General features: G+C 36.5%; 1 protein-coding gene across 1 annotated transcript in view; it reads right to left on the bottom strand.

The window, feature by feature from the left end:
- Positions 1 to 13,877, bottom strand: part of MUS81 (MUS81 structure-specific endonuclease subunit) — a 597,219-nt gene that overhangs the window by 42,621 nt on the left and 540,721 nt on the right. The window lies entirely within an intron of this gene.

Here is a 13,877-nt window from a genome sequence, read left to right as displayed (position 1 = left end):
GACTATTACAAGCTATGACATAACACAAAAATGCAACACATAAATCCTACACTCTTTTCTAGTGCTAAAGGTACAGACCGGTATCTTATATGTAATGCAAACCCCTCAAAGATGTAATGCAAATTAATTCAAAATAATCTCTACTCTGATTGTATCTTTTTGACAAAATGTTATCAAGTTTTATGATTTTATAGAACAATGCACAGCAATTAACAGGCTTTATATACTTGCTTTCGGCTTAAAGTAAAAAGTTTGTCAGTGTAAATTCCAGGATCTGTACCTGGTTCTGCAGTCTAAGTCTTAAGTGGCCTGTACTTGATTCATGGATTTTTGTTACGCACTGCGTTCATTTTGGCTGTTGTGTATGACTACAAAAATCCACAACTCTGAAACATGTCTCTGTACCACTGAAATTTAATTTCATTACAACTCCATTTTTGATGAAAACTGACTGTCACAAAACCACATTTTAACATGTTAATTATATTGGCAAAATGTATCCAATGATGCAATTGTTTCTACCCATAAAATGAAAATATATATCCGCGGTGGTGCAGCGGTAGTGTTGTTGCCTCACAGCAAGAGGTTCTCCCGTTCGATTCTCGGCTGGAGTGCGGGGAGTGCCATGTGTGTGGAGTCTGCATGTCCTCCCCGCGGTTGGGTGGGCGTTCGAAAGACATGCGTAAATGGGCGTGCCTTCATTGAAGTTTGAACGTCGAGCTGGCACCTCGGCGTTCATGAAAATCTACTGCCAATCATTAGCGGACCGGAGTTCCGCTGTGGCGACCCCTAACTGGGAAAAGCCGAAAGACAAACAACATTCATGTCAGACTACAATGCACATGCTAGGATCATACTTTTTAATGTTGGTGTGCTCATATCTAAAGTTTGTGCATGTGTACTACCAGATGGTCCCTGTGAAGAGAATTATAATAAAATAGGAAAATACTACCATTTTCTTTTCAAAGAAAATGCATAAGACATTATATTAAAGTTATAAAGAATCAAGACAAAAGTGAAAAAAATTATAATGCACATACTTTTTGTGAAAGTATTATAAAAGAAAATGTGTAAAATGGTATACAATTTTCTTTGTCACTGAAAATCTTTATTACCATTCAGAATTACTCTAAACTCAGCCTTCTACTTATTAACTGTAAACGTGTGTGTACTTTAGCAAAGTCTATGCTTCTTGGAAGCTGCTGAATTAGGTCACATGATGATTTCCTTAGCTAGACTGTTTTGCTAAATCCTATCCTTTCTGTCACTGGGTATACAACACTGGAAACCAAAAAGCACATTTCAAAATGTGATTCAAAGCAAAAGCCACAGGATATTCTATTCAGGGATATAGTATTATTTCAAAACAGAAACCGAGGTAAAGCTACAAGAGTTGCTCTTTGCTAGAACACCCTTATGACAGGGCTCAAAATTCAGATCTATGGCCTATATATATTTTACAAATTCTACTTTGGGACTGGAAGTCACAGCTAATAAGGGCAGAGCACATCTTTTAGCCAGAAGCAAATAAATGTTCATTCTATTTGCCAGTTTGAATGTTTTATTTTTACAATATTTTGTGCAGGCTTTTTACTGTTGAATATTTACTTGGAAAGAAATGCTTTCACTTATTTACTTCAACTAAGGAATTTTATTATTTAACTTTGAATGATTATCCAGCTCTGCAGCATAGATGGATAAAGCAGGAAAAAAACCTGGTTAAAAGAGCATGGCAAAATAAAAAAAAAAATAATGTGCTTTTTCTCATTCTTGCATGGAGACTGATTGGATTAAGGACCTTAGATTGATTTAGTAACAAGTTTTAATAGAAACCAACTAAATGAAAAAGAATACTGAATACTAAGGCTTATTTTCTAGCAAATTAATGTATGCTAGTAGCAATTCAGTATCCGACCCTCATGTCTCCATGGAGACAATCTTATAATGAGAAATTAGCTGTTTCATTCTCATGTCTCCATAGAAACAATCTGATAAAGAGAAATGGGTTACAGTCTGGTGGAGAGTGACTGGCTGGGGAAAAAAAGGAAAGAGAAACTGGTTAGGAGATGATGTTCTCTGAGAAGTATTCAGAGGTTTCCCAGCTAACCAGTTAGTACTTAGAAGAAGCACAGGCTGTACCATGTGTGTCTTAGCATGGGTAACCTTTCTTTTAGGTTAACTCAGGTCTGCGAGTGTGGCTGTCAGTTTGGGATATTTGTTCCTATTAGGAGGGTAAAACTTCAATATCTGTAGATATATATCGTTTTGTGTGTTAGCATTAAATTAATAGGTTTTGGGGGGTGTTTTTTATTTTTTGAGGGCTTTCAATAAAACAAAGTTTTGTAAAATGTGCCACAGGCTCAAATGGATATGACAAGAACCCAACTATATAAAAGTTCAACCTGCCAAACAGTGTTTGCATGTAACACGAAAGCTGGAACTAGCCATTTAACAAAATAAGGTGTTATACATAAAAGGTGGGAATAATAACTTTTTAATACAATGATGCTTTCTGTAATGTCTAAGAGTCAATGTTCTCACATATAAATACAAAAAAGAAAGAATAGTGAGCTATATTAAAAATGTAGAGTGCAAATAGCTATGTTACAGGAGACACACTTGGAAAGAAATGAACATATGAATTTATAAATAAAGGTTTTCTGGGTGGTTATTCAGTGGAATATCTGGGACAAAGAAAAAGAGGAGTACTTATATTAACTGCAAGAGGTGCTCCAATAGTGATAGAAGAGGATACAAAAGATGATAACGGCAAATTTGCAGTGCTAAGGGGCTACTGGCAAGAGGGGATTATACTGTCATGTATTTATATTCCACCAAAAACTGCTATAAATGGGAGCTTAAGAAAATTCTGGGAGAAATAATCAATTTTCAGCAAGGAATATTACTTATAGGTGGGGACTGGAATTTGATTTGCAGCAGTGACAATGTGTCTGGGGGTCCCAGAAGGGAAAGTATAACAAAGGAGGATGGATTTTTGAAGAAATGTATGAAACTATTTGCCATGGAAGATGTGAATTCATTAATGAGTTTGCAGTCAATTTATGTATTATTCCCCAAGATATAAAAACTGGGCTAGGCAGAATTTACATTTCACAGGAATTTGTGCATTTAATTGAAGGTCTTGATACTCAACAAATAACTATTTCAGATCATGTGCCAATAACAACTTAAATAAAAACAGGGTAATTAAATAAACACTGGCACTTTCCCGCCTATCTTTTGAAAAGAGTGGAATTTAAGGAATAGGTGGTGGAGATTATTCAGGAGTTGTTCGACAGGATACAAATTACTACTGAATATATAGTTAAGATGGAGTTTAATAATAGGGTGGAAATAAAAGAAAGGGAGCTATGGTTTTAAGAAGTAACAAAATTATTTTGAGGGACTGACAAATGTTAAAGTATTGCAGACTACAGGGAATCTCACAGAACAAAAGGAGGATAAATTACAGAATGCTAAGCAGAAAATAAGGGATTACCTTGATAATATACATGAGTTTGGAAAAATTTCTGTTAAGCTACTGTTTTTTGATAACACTAGAGCACAAAAACTTTTAGCACAATGATTCAGACAACCGAAAGTAGAAAGGACTGTTGCCAAGCTTAGGGAGCCTATAACAAGGAAGGTAACAAGAGATTCTGTAGAGGTATTAGAAATACTTTGAAAATTCTATGTAAAGCAGAGAACTATAGAGATCAAGAAAAGATACAAATGAAATGTTTATGGAAGAATCAAATATGCCAAGGTTACAGGTAGATGAGGCTCAATTACTAACAGTTAGGATAGGAGGAGATGAGATAAAATGGTAATGTATAACCAATCTACAGGAAAGTCGCTAGGAATAGATGGTGTTCCTGTGGAAGTTTGGAAACTAGGAGGGAAAAAACTGATAATGATCTGGAAGGTTTTGTTTAAAAGTATTTTAAGAGGAGGAGTACTAACATCCTATAAGAAAGCAGTGGTAAATGTAATATCTAAAGAGGATAAAGATCCATCAGATCTAGCTTCATACAGGCCCATTTCAATACTAAACCATGTTTATAACATGTTTATGTCTATAATGGCTAAAATAATTGCAAAACTAATGCCAAAATTGATAGATATGGATCAATGTGGTTTTGTGGAGGGAGGTAAACATTTGACAACATTAACAGGACACTGATGATCCAGGAAGCAAAATGTAAGAAAACACCACTGTTGTTGATGAGTGATGCAGAGAAAGCATTTGACAGAGTAAGATGGGACTTTATGAGCAGGGCAATGGAAGCATTTGCATTTCCTGAAAAAATTATAAGGTGGATTAAAAGTATATACGAGGGATTGGAGGTGAAAAATTAAAGTGGATGGTGACCTCTATGATAATTTCAGCTTGAGCAGAGGAACCAGGCAGGGATGTCCTCTTTTCCTTTTGTTATTTGCATTATATTTAGAACCACTGGCAAAGAAAATAAGGGACTTAGAAATTCAAAGATATAATTGGTATGATAGTCAAAGAAAATATGACTCTGTTTGCAGATGATATTATTTTATATCTGACAAAACCAGAAGAGACATTATAGTGTTGTGGAACATTTTGAGACGGTTTCAAATCTTTTTGGGATATAAAATTAATGAAGCTAGAACAAAGGCAACAATGGTAAATTATGTACACACATTTTAATTGGTTCAGCAATATGCATAATTATGGGGACATGATAAAGTGAAGTATTTAGGAGTATGGATTAAAAGTGATTCAGATGTAGCAGCTAAGGATATGTAGGAAGAGAATAAACAAAATATAATACAAAACCTGAGAAAAATGAAGCTTTGTTACATGAATATGAATAGCAAGATACAAGCAGTTAAAATGTTTTTAGCCCCATTAGTCTTGTACACAGGTCAGGTATATTTTATCAACCAGAGGAGAAGTTGTGGATAGCAATTAATAAAGAGCTGAAGGACTTTATCTGGGAGAGGAAGACGGCAAGAGTCAAGTTGTGATGAGCCGATTCTTCCAGCAGAACAAGGAAGATTGGGATTATCCAATTTGAAGGGGGCATTTCAGAGCTACACAGTTAAGGCTCCTATATATAGCATAAGCAGAAAACTATAACACAAAGTGGAAAGGGATGATAATGGAACAGGGGGAAAGCTCATGAAACAAGGAGAGACTGGGATTTTGGATGCAGGCCTTTAAGGAGAACAATAATCATATAGAGTATTAGACCTAAAAATGAACAGAACATATTTTAAGAACTAAGCCAACACAGGAATGGAGAAAGGAGATTCTGCCAATAGGGATGACTTCAATTAGGGATATAGACAATAGGTAACAAGCAGCTGGACTTTATTGGAGAAAACTGGCAAAGGAACCAAGGTATGGGGAGCAATAGAGAGGGAAAGATGACAGAATGGGAAGACACCAAGATTTTTTTTGGACTGCATGTTAGAGATTGCCTTCCCTATCAAAGATTGATGTCAGAGAAAGAAACGAGGAAGGGGGTCCTAAACAAAACAGCACTGGTAGAGTTTTTAGTAGAATCTAGAACAGAAGCTGCCATTAAAAAAAGGAGTAATTAGTACAGCATATAAAATATGGCATGATACCTACAAGAATCAATCAGAGGAGGTCAGAAAGGAATGGGAAGTGAAACTGGATAAGCAATTCACAAAGAAACAATGGGAGGGTATATGTGTGTCTCCCCAATATGAAACAAAATCTAGAAGATTTAGGATTTTTGCTTGGAAATATTTACACAGATATTTTTATAACCGAAGTAGACTCCAGAGATTTTTTTCCACTGACAGTAAATGACTGAGGTGTGATGGGGAAGAAAGAGGTAATTGGGAACATATTTTCTGGGAGTGCGGTGGGTTGGCGGACTTTATGGATTCCCTGCAGGATGCACTGTCTGAGATACTGGGTGGGCTTATTGGTGTGATGAGGGAGATGATTTTTCTGAGCTGTGTGTATAATTATGGTGGCTGCCAAAAAAGCAATTACTAGAAAATGGAAATAAAAATCTAAACCAACTATACTGGAAGTAGTGAACATAGTAACAGAGATAAAAAAACTGGAAATGAGATCTTCAGAAAAGGGTAGGGGCAAACTACATAGGAAAAATGGGAATTGTGGGAACAATACATACATGGGAGGAATAATGTTTAAAAGAAGGCAGGACTTATGAGCTATGGAATGTTTGACTGAAAGTGATTGGGTAGATTATAAGTTATGCATAATGTATACAACTGGGGAGTGTGTGTTAGTATGGTTTGTTATGTGAAATGCTTGCAACTAGGATTGTGTAGGTGTGGCTTGTTTTCATTTATATATATATATATATATATATATATATATATATATATATAAATATATGTACGATTGCTTATGTCATAAATGATGGTTTAATAAAGATGATTCTTGTTTAAATAAGGGCAAGAATTAAATAATTTATGTAATGTTGCTTAGGTTATTTGATATATAGCAACATATGTGAAGTATAATGTTTGCAAACGTGAACTTGTTAAAACAGTTTAAAAAACAAAAACTGGATAAAGCATCACCATACTGCCATCAATAAGACACACTAACAGTTAGCTCTTTTATTCCTTTAATAATCCTTTCGGAACTTCTTCAGAAAACATTTATAAGCTTAGAATAAGCCATTTAATACCAAGTTTGGCGCCAGACCAATACTCAAGGACCAATCAGATTACATTTCCTTCTATACAAAACTTTATAAATAAATGTTTTTTTTTTCTTATAAACATTAAAATACATTATATTAAATAAATAACAATATTACTATAATTAATTTATACATTTAGCTTTTAATAAACATTAAATGTTAATATTCTCATTTAAACCAGGTGACTGGTTAGCCCTTAAAAGAATCTGACAATCTAGCTCCTTCCCTTCCAACTTGTTATTACATCCATTCACAAACCTGTTTTCATTGATCTGTTTCAAAACTGTAAAAATGAATTTTTTTTAAAAGCACAGCATTTCGAAACATGTTTAAATAGGACATTTTCATCTTTTTTTATAGCCCTAACATGTTCACGTATTCTAAACCTAAATTGTTTAATGGCCTTCCCTACATAATAATAATGTGAACATGATGCACACATATTAATGTTAATACAGTTTGATTACTTTCATATAGGTTCATAGGTTCATACTAGGCTATCTGCCCTAGGGCATTTATAAGCCTAGCCAGAATGTGTTTGGCTTTCGCCACCCATTTTAAATTTATTTTGCTATGCCCTTTTAGAGGTTAGTATACTGTGCCTCTGTCTAACAGTGACACAGAAGTGATACCCGGGTAAACCTACGATCTCCCATCCGCTCATCAAGATTCCTCTTGAAGAGAGTCAATGAGGGACTCTGCCTAACCTGGACTGGGATTTTATTCCAGAGTGAAGGGAGAATCTGGGTTATGAATCTGTCCCTCCAGCATGTCCTATTTATTTCAGTGCTGAGGTTCAAGTCTCTCGGCGTAGCTCGATGGGATTTGATTTTCTGAGGTGCAGCATGTCCATTAATTCGGGTTGGACATGGCTTTATCGTCAGGCACAGATCGCCTCTGAGCAGGCGGTATGCCACTGAGTAGAGCTGGAGTTTCTTTAACCGGGCAGCATATGGCATCTGTTTGAGCCCTTTGATCCTCTTGGTGAGGTACTTTTGGGGTCTTTCCAGTTGCTGCAGGTGTCTGGTAAGGTACATCCCAAAGGGGCATTGTACTCAATTATGGGCCTGATGAGGGATGAGTAAAGAGGCACGATGACCTCCCTGATCTAGATGTGAATCCCTTCATGATTAGGTGGGCTATATAAAATGTTTTTCTAACCACTTTGTGCGTGGTTGTCAAATGAGAGATTGCTATCAACTTGGGTCCCCAGGTCCCTAAATTACTTCTTCTGTACTTAATGGATTTCCACCTATGTGGTAATTTGTGGGCACTTTGTTTAAGGGGATGACTATACACTTTTTGGTATTTAGCTTGAGGCCATGGCTCTGGCACCAGTTGTCTGTTTCTATGAGGCCCTTTTGGAGGATGCTTGTGTCGGCTGGAGAGTCGATTATGGTGCCCAGTTTGCAGTCATCTGCGAACTTGGTCAGCCACAGTCCTTCCGTGTTGGCCTGTACCTCGAAATATATACGAACAAGAGAGGTCCCAGGACTGAGCCTTGTGGGACACCACTTGTAACTGGTTTGGAGTCTGACACTTGGCTCCAGCAATTCTAACCATGTGGGTTCTGTCCTTGAGCCAGTTTGCAATCCATCTAGTGACATAGGGCTTTATATTTAAGCTGGTGAGCTTATCTATAATGCCGAGTGGGGTATGTATCGAAGGCTTTGCGAGGTCCAGGTAGGCTGTGTGGACCACCTTCCCTCGTCAATGGCCTTGGTGACTGTTCAAAGAAATCAACTATGTTTAAGAGGCAGGATCTGCCCTTAACAAAGCCGAACTGGGTAGGATCCAGTGTTTGCATTATATTTAGAACCACTGGCAAAGAAAATAAGGACTCAGAAATTCAAGGATATAATTGGTATGGTAGTCAAGAAAAGCTCTGTTTGCAGATGATATTATTTTATACTGACAAAACCAGAAGAGACATTACAGTGTTGTGGAACATTTTGAGACAGTTTCAAATCTTTTGGGATACAAAATTAATGAAGCTAAAACAAAGGCAACAATGGTAAATTATGTACCCACACACGAATTGGTTCAGGAATATCCATATTTATAGGGACATGGTAAAATGAAGTATTTAGGAGTATGGATTAAAAAAAAGATGCTGGTGTGGTAGCTAAGGATATGTGGGAAGAGATTAAACAAAAGATAATACAAAAACTGAGAAAATAGAAGTTTTGTTATATGGTTAGGCATAATAAGATACAAGCAGTTAAAAATGTTTTTAGTCCCTTTAGTCTTATACACAGGTCAGGCATATTTTATCAACCAGAGGAGAAGTTGTGGATAACAATTAATAAAGAGCTGAAGGACATTATCTAGGGAAGAGGCAGAGAGTCAAGTGGATAAGCTGATTTTTCCCAGAGAACAGGATTGGGATTACCAATTTGAAGGGGTATTTCAGATCTACACAGTTACGGCTCCTATTCATAGCAAAGCAGAAAACTATAATTCAAAGTGGAAACAGGGGGGAAGCTCAAGAAGCAAGGAGAGACTGGGATTTTGGATGCAGGCCTTTAAGGAGAATAACAATAATCATACCAAATATTATATCCATAAAGTAGCAGAAAGTATTCTAAGAACTAAGCCAACACGGGAATGGAGAAAGGAGATTTTACCAATAGGGATGTCTGCAATTAAGGATATAGACAATAGGCAAGAGGGCTCTGGAATTTATTGGATAAAACTGGCAAAGGAACCAAGGTATTGGGAGCAAATAACTAGAGAGGGAAAGATGACTGAATGGGAAGACACCAAGAATTTATTTGGACTGCAGGTTAGTGATTGCCTTCTCTATCAAGGATTGATATCAGAGTATAGACAGAGAAAGAAAGAGGGGGTCCTAAATGAAAGACCAGCACTGGTAGTTTTTTTAGTAGAATCTAGAATAGAAGCTGCCATTAAAAAAGGAATAATTAGTACAGCATATAAAATATTGCATGATAACTATAATATATAATCAATCACAGGAGGTTAGAAAGGGTTGGGGAGAGAAACTGGCTAAGCAATTCACAACGAAACAATGGGAGGATTTATGTATGTCCTCCAAATATGCAACAAAATCTAGAAGATTTAAGATTTTTGCTTTGAAATGTTTACATAGATATTTTTATACCAAGTAGACTCCCGAGAATTTTTTCCACTGACAGTAAAAAGTGAGGTGTGATGGGGGAAAAAAGAGGTAATTGGGAACATATTTTCTGGGAGTGTGGTTGGCGACTTTAAGGATTCCTGCAGGATGCACTGTCTGGGGATGCTGGGTGGGCATTGGTGTGATGAGGGGGATGATTTTTTTTGAGCTGTGTGTATAATTATGGTGGCTGCCAAAAAGCAATTACTAGAAAATGGAAATAAAATCTAAACCAACTATACTGAAGTAGTGAAATAGTAACAGAGATAAAACAACTGGAAATTTAGATCTTTAGAAAAGGGTAGGGCAAACTACATAGGAAAAAAGGGAATTGTGGGAACAATACATACAGGGAGGAATAAGGGTTTTAAAAAAAGGCAGGACTTAAAAGAGCTATGTAATGTTTGACTGAAATGATTGGGTAGATTATAAGATGATAATGTTACAACTGGGAGTGTGTGTTAGTATGGTTTGTTATGTAAAAAGCTTGCAACTAGGATTGTGTAGGGGTGGTTGTTTTCATTTTATATATATATATATATATATATATATATATATATATATAAATATATGACTTGTTATGTCATAAAAAGATGGTTTAATAAAGATGATTCTTGTTTAAATAAGGGAAAGAATTAAATAATTTATGTAATGTTGCTTAGGTTATTTGATATATAGCAACATATGTAAAATTAATGTTTGCAAATGAACTTGTTAAAACAGTTTAAAAACAAAACTGGATAAAGCATCACCATACTGCCATCAATAAGACACACTAACAGTTGATTCCTTTAATAATCCTTTCAGAACTTCTTCAGAAAACATTTATAAGCTTAGAATAAGCCATTTAATACCAAGTTTGGCGCCAAACCAATACTCAAGGACCAATCAGATTACATTTCCTTCTATACAAAACTTTATAAATAAATGTTTTTCTTTTTTCTTATAAACATTAAAATACATTATATTAAATAAATAATAATATTACTATAATTAATTTATACATTTAGCTTTTAATAAACATTAAACATTAAATGTTAATATTCTCATTTAAACCAGGTGACTGGTTAGCCCTTAAAAGAATCTGCCAATCTAGCTCCTTCCCTTCCAACTTATTACATCCATTCACAAACCTGTTTTCATTGATCTGTTTCAAAACTGTAAAAATGAATTTTTTTTAAAAGCACAGCATTTCGAAACATGTTTAAATAGGACATTTTCATCTTTTTTTATAGCCCTAACATGTTCACGTATTCTAAACCTAAATTGTTTAATGGCCTTCCCTACATAATAATGTGAACATGATGCACACATATTAATGTTAATATAGTTTGATTACTTTCATATAAATGTAAATTTGCCTGTCACAAGTGATAATTCAATAAATGTGTTAAAAAATAAGATGACACCAAAATACAGACGGTGTACAGCCACTAACTCAAGCCTGCATCAATACAAGTATGGGGACAGAGTGGTGGGTATTTAAGGGAGGGGACTCATTTCCCTACCAGACTTGACCAACATACAATATGCAAGAAAAAATGTGAAATCCTTTAGCTAATGTTTTTAGACTAAGATTCTATTTGTGTACTAAAATGTGTGGTGTTCATTCTTGGAAGGGTGACTCCTGAAAGCAACTGCTACTATACAAATATTACAGGCGGACTTATTTTAAACGTAAACAGTAAGATGTGCTCCCCCCTATTTTCACTAGCAAGTGACAGTGTACCATAAACTTGGAAATGCAGGAGTTGTACTGGATAGTCAATATTACCCCCTTAATCTGAAAATAGTGTACACTTATGCACATCTGCACACAAATCAGTTCTGGTCAAGTTTCAATCAGTGCTGATAAGGTTGTACTGATAGGATCAGGGCTCAAACTGAGGTGGGTGAAATCCTGAGCCGCCAGTAACTATAATTAATAAGCAGCTGTGCAGTATGGACCATACAAGTATGTGGCAGGTACTGGCTATTACTCAAGACAACAATGTTAATTTATTTTTTTCTTTGCCAACATGTTTTTTAAATCACCAGTTCCCGTCCCAGTCAATTGGCTCATTTGTTCCTCATCACCATGACAAGGATCGACTGGGAGAGGCCATAATTCCTCCAGCCATAAGGACTGGTTCAGTTTTTTTCTGTTTAGGCCCTACTTCCCCTGGAGACACCCAATGAAGTGCCAGGGAGAAGTAGTGCAATGGGCAGGCTGTAGAGGATATCCCCTTCTCTTCCACAGTGAGCATTCTGTCCAAGCAGTCGTGCACATCCCCCAATGCACTTGGTGGTGGGTTTAGGGAAACTGCACCTCTATGTGTATATGCCTGGATGTAAGCAAGTCTCGCCCCCCACTCCACCAGAGAGGTGGATGGGCCAAACCCCTTCTCTTCTCCCCCTCCTTGTCTGGCTCTTCCAGTGCCAATGATGCTAACTGAAACCTAGACAAGAGTGCCATTAAGGCACCATCCCTATGCATCCCCGTGCAGGGCTAGCAAGGCACATTTTCCATATGCCCTTAAAACCTAACTGCCTTTTGCATATTACTAGGAGTGGATCTGCTGCACATTCAAATAGTGAAGGCAGCAGACCAGCATTTAAAAACCTTAGCCCCTGTCCATCACATACTTATAAGTAGCAGCGCACGGGATTACACTCCTGCTAATCACAGTGACCATCAGGAAATAATGAGATGAGAGCAAACTCCACTCATTCAAGAATACGAACCCTATATCACATCCACCCATAGATCACAACTAATATATACAAATCCTTTTTCCATCTAAAAACAGTAATAAACAATGATATCCTCACCATTTCTACGCCAAAACAGTAACCAATAAACAAGTACTACAAAGCATACTACACAAAACTTAATTCCAGAAGCACTCTTATGCTCCTTTATATAAATAAGAGCAAAATGATAATTTTATGACATTTCACCACTTCTTATGACATTTCACTATTTAACTATATTATTTTCTACATGTTAAAGTGGTGTCCTGGGTCTATATTATAACAACGAACGATAAAATGATCGAACGTTGTTATATTGAACTCTAAAGTTCGAATTCACAAGACATCGAACAACCAGAACAGCGATTTTTTTCCCCAAGGAAAAAAATCACTGTTCCCCAAAAAGAAAAAAAGACATTAAAACATTGCATAAAGTGGGGGGATTCTCCCCCACACCCCCCTACTTAAATATACCAACTCTGAGAAGGCACTACAGTGCCAAAAATGGCAAAGTGATGAAGCGGCCAAGTGACTTCTTTCCCAGGGACAGAATTAAAAATCTGCTCATTTTGCCTTTTCGACATTTCAAGTTTGACAAAGACGCATTCGACAAAATGGTCTTCGGTTATCCGATAGGAAACCGGTGTCCCAATATTCTACTCGTCACCTCTCTCAATGCTGTCATACCTGTCCCTCATTCACAGACCAGTTCAGAATATTTGTCTATAGATAAGCACACTAACAGTGACATTTAATAAGTATTTCCTTTTTATTTTCCCCCACCACCATGTAGTCCCTTCCAAATGATAGTGACTCATTCACTGTCTACTGGTTGGCTATAGCTACATTACAAACTGCAAAAAACATTGATGAAGGTCTGTTATCATCCACAGGTGGTTCGAATTTATTTTCTTAAGTCCCAGCTATAGATTTACCTCACTCCCACCATGCAGTCGTGCCAGTACAGCCCTTTTGCCAGGAGATAATCTAGCACTGCATTTGCCATATCTGAAGCAAGGCTAACGCCATTAATCCTCACTATGGGCTGCAACCCTAACCAGGAATTATCTTGCTTTGCCTAGTATAGGAAAACTTGGAAAATGTCAGTCTTTCTGCTCCCCCAAATTCCCACTAAATGGATTTGGTTTCCTGAGCCATGGTCAAGGTTCCATCCTTTTCTGCAATGAAGGAATATTCAATGTAGAAGCCTCTGATTAAAAATATATGTGCATTTGTATCGCTATCTATATATTTATTTCTGTTTATTTTGCTTTGGTTTACTGTGTTTGCCTGAATGGGTTTAGTCAAAATCCATA

The sequence above is a fragment of the Protopterus annectens genome, chromosome 2.part0, assembly GCF_019279795.1.
Source record: "Protopterus annectens isolate FY-2018-M chromosome 2.part0, PAN1.0, whole genome shotgun sequence".
Taxonomy (NCBI): Eukaryota; Metazoa; Chordata; order Ceratodontiformes; family Protopteridae; genus Protopterus; species Protopterus annectens.
Note: the sequence above shows the minus strand (reverse complement) of the source record. Positions and strands in the feature narration are given on the sequence as shown.